Source organism: Puntigrus tetrazona, chromosome 4 (assembly GCF_018831695.1).
Source record: "Puntigrus tetrazona isolate hp1 chromosome 4, ASM1883169v1, whole genome shotgun sequence".
NCBI lineage: Eukaryota > Metazoa > Chordata > Actinopteri > Cypriniformes > Cyprinidae > Puntigrus > Puntigrus tetrazona.
Genome location: NC_056702.1, coordinates 19,837,090 through 19,841,449, shown reverse-complemented (window position 1 = coordinate 19,841,449; position 4,360 = coordinate 19,837,090).

The following is a 4,360-nucleotide window of genomic DNA, read 5'->3' as shown; positions in this document are numbered from 1 at the left end:
ATCGGAAATCTCAAAATATTATTTATTTTGGGCTAGAGCTGCATTGTACATAGTTTGCCTAAAGGTTACGTTACACTTGAAGAATCTACCTAATGTAATCAGAGAGAAACACATATATTTGTGCTTACTTATATTTTACTTAATGCATTACTGGAGTGTGCTGCAGGGTGTCGGCAATTCTTTTTAATACTGTTGTTATTTTTGTAGGAAATAAACTTAGCTGATAGGGCGCAGTTATTGCATGGATGGGCAGAACTAATGTAAGCATCTAAACACTTTCACAGTTCAGATGAATGGTAAAATCTGCTCCTTTAACAGCGCAGTTAAACCAGATGTATAGCTAAAATAAGTTCAGCACTAAAAACAGCATTGTAATAAGACGTATTGTACATGTCTGGCTTATAGATCAACCGCTTTTTCTGTGCGCACTTTAGATAATATTGAGAATATTATTCTCGATATTAGGAAGGTTCAGTCTGACCACGTGCAGTGCGTTTTATTCACTTCCATGCCGTTTGCTCCAAATCACTGTATATCTTACGTTTATGATTTATTATTCATGAATTCAAGCATAAGCTATCTGCATACTGTTCAGCTATAGTTATATTTGATGCACATTTGTCCATAAGGGATTTTCTCACATGAAAAACATTACAGTGCAGATATAGTAACTTGTAATTTTTCAGCAGGCACCACTTTTTATATGACAGGACACAGGGGACTCTGAAGATCAGAACTTCATGGAGTCCTCACGTGTCACGATTGAACACATCTGAAAATAAGTAATTTGTGTGATAAAAGAAAGAATTCTGAGAACATTCATTCAAATTAAATTGAACAGTTAACCTTCAGAACACTTTAGAACCTGGGTTTTCCAGTTTGCTTGAAAACAAGCGTATTTTATTTCTGTCATGAAGCTGTAAGAAAGAAGACAAATGAATCTGGCAACCTGCATGTGCATCAAGTCTAAGTAGACATCTCAATATTTTTGATTTGTACTGCAATGCCTAGTTCAACCACTTTCTTTGCAATTTATTTGCTGTTCTCACAAACCTGTTTTTCAGCCAGATGCAGACTATTCTCATCAATGTTGCTCCTGAAATGAGGAGAAAACTACTTTCAGGACCTCCTTCAAAAAATTGAATGTGGAAATTAGGTTTGTGTTGTACTGTAGCTTTTATTGTTAATCTCTTGTTAGACAGTTTATCAAAATTAAAATCACTCTAATCACCTTCTCAATTTTAAAAGCTGTGAATATGACTTTGCTTTATCAAAGAGGAATATTGGAACTCAGGATGAGGAAAGAACTATTTAATAATAAAACATATAATGATATTCGAATAATATTGTGTACTTATAATTTATAGCAGCAGTTTGGACAGGACCACACTGCATTTTCTAACGCAATAAGGCCTCTGTAATTTAAAAAGAAAAGCTTGAACGTGACTTTAAATGCAGTCCTTGGGCAAAGCTCACCGGTAAACGCCAGGTGTTCACAGGAGTAAACTATGGAAATATAAGTTATCAGGCATTGATGAGTTTGTCAGCTTTTTGCAAATTGGGATCTGAAACCAGTGAAGGTTGAATTCTCCCAGCGGTGGGGTGTACCTCAGAAAGGAAAGAATCAGATTTGGGACCAGCGGGAGGTTTGACGGCCTCTGCAGTGACGTGAATTCCAGCTTATCTGAAGGGAGGGAAATGATCCGATCTGCTGGCTGAACTTCAGGCGCGACAGTTCTACGAAGGTTAGAGGATTTAACCAAACACTTAAAATGTTTTAAACAAAATTATAATTCATTGTTTTGATTGATGCTTTACACTCCTTACATACATACTTTTCACAGACCTTTAACTGAGAGCCTTGTCCCATCGGTTTTCCCAATTTAGGAGATTTATACCATATGCTCCTTTCATATAGATGTATTCCATCAAGAGCGTGGAATGAGGAAGCTGTGCTCAGGTACCAACACTTAATTTATGCAACATTATATTTAAGATTTACGTTCAAAGCAAAACAATGTTTTGCCTGGAGCCTTACTAACCTGCACACTTGGTCAGGCTGACAGGCTACAGCAGAATCCCCCCAAATACTAGAAAGCTCTTGTCTGTGAGACCTGCAGTGAATCCTCTCAATCTGATGTCTTGGGAGACCATCAACTTAAGTGGGAGATGATGACTGAGTGTTCATGCTCAAATCATATGCCTGGACTTTAGTATCATCTCTTATTTCTAGTTTCCTGATGGTTTGCCTGTCCCATCTGAAGATGAGAGCGAGTTCAACCGCCCGACTCACATTTATGACAGGCCAGCATCACACGTCCACACCTGCATTCAGACTCAAGCATTACATGCGTTGCTGATGTTCTTCTGCCATTTAAGCTGTAGCTGGGAGGGCTTCAGAGAGGACTCCAACTACCTCTCACTGATCAGTCCTCAAGAATCCTCATAACCAACCTAAACAATACTTCAAAGTGAGTGATGTTATTAAATCACATCAGAAGGGTAATGCAACTACAGTTGGCTGGCATCTGTGTTGTTTCTCTAGGCATCTTCATTTGAATGCTCCTGCCAGTGATGTCTCATCTGGGCAAGCAGTTAAATGTGTGGTAAAGGAATTCTTCCGTTATTTTATTGACTTAGTCACTCCAGACTGACATCAGACCTAAGTTGGTCTCTCCTGGAGATAGAAGTGTTTTCAGTATCAAAAAGAACCAGATGGTCAAAATCAACCCTTAACTTTGTCTATGGTCATTCCCTACTCAGTGCCAGCAGAGATTTGATTTACAGTGTTTTAACCATAGGACAAGGAAGAGTTTAATAAACTAATCACCTAAGTCTAAGTCTGCCACATGTATTAGATCCTATTCAACTAAATTTCTGAGATATATTACCAGCCTGCCAGTGAACCTCTTCTAAATGTATTAACTCCTCCTATCATTGGGTCACATTCCCAACCCATTTCAAATTAGTAATTGTAAGCTCTGATCAAAATCACAACTTACGTCTAATGGACATCTAACTACAGACGATATCAAATCTCCCATTTATATCAAAAATATTAGAAAAAATTTGTGTCCAGCGCCAGTTATGCTCCTTCTTAAAGATGAATGGCGTCCTGGGAGTTTTGGTCAGGTTTATGAACCCTTTCCATAGCACAGAAACATGAATTAAAATCACTGTGTGCTCTCTTAACCTCTGACCCGAGGGCTGCGCGTCGCTACTAGTTTTATTGGATCACACTGCTCCATTTGACACGCTAGATCCTAATATTCTCCTGGGCGTTCAAACCTGCGGTGTACAGGACAGGCACAAAATGATTTAAATCATACCTATCAGACCGTTATCAGGTTGTAATTAAACGGGGCCGTTTCTAGTATAATGCCTGGCAGTGTGAGAATTGTACCTCAGGATCAGTTTAGGCCTTACTGTTGCAAATATACATGCCTTTGAGAGACATTGTTAGAAAGCACAGGTTAATTTCACTGTTATGCAGATGACACACAGCTATACATTCATCTAAAGCCTGATGAGTTATCAAATGTCTAAATTAACAGAGTGTGTGAGACATAAAACAAAAATTTTCTTCTGTAAACTCCTAATAAACAGAGAGTGCTAACCCATCGGACAAATTCATGTTTTACAGCAAATTTCTGAGCCTCAAACTTCACAATTAGATGGATGCCAGTATAAACATTTACTCCGACAATTAAAGACTTAAGGTGTGATATTGGACCTTAACTGTCCTTTGACACCACTCTGCTCCTCATGTTACAAAATCTTAACACTACTATCCTCTTAGAATATTTGCTAAGCAGACACATGCTCTCTCTCAGATGCAGAAAAAGCTAGTTCATGCGTTCATATCTAGACTGGATTACTGTAATCGCTGCTCGCTGGTTGTCCAGCATCTTCAATAAACAAGCTACAGTTGGGTGCAGAAGCGCAGCATTCGAGTTCTTGCAGGACGAGAAATATGATCATATAACCCCAGTTTTATCCTCCTGCACTGGCTGCACCTTAATTTCAGGAGTGATTATAAAGTACTGTTGCTGACCTGCAAGGCTCTAAATGGTTTAAGCCCATTTATCAGCCAGCAGCCTTCTGTCTCGCTACAACCCACTTACGCTCTTTAAGATCTAAAAACTCAGGGCTCCTGGTAGTTCATCGTATAACAAGTCTACTATAAAAAAAATTGGTGACGTTTTTACATTTAGCACCAAACTCTATGGATAACCTTCCTGCAAATGTTCAGGATCAGACTGCACTCTCTCAGTTTAAGTCTGACAAGACATATCTTTTAGCAAAAGCATACTCATAAATTCACATAAACCTATGCTACAGTACATTTATGATTCCCCAA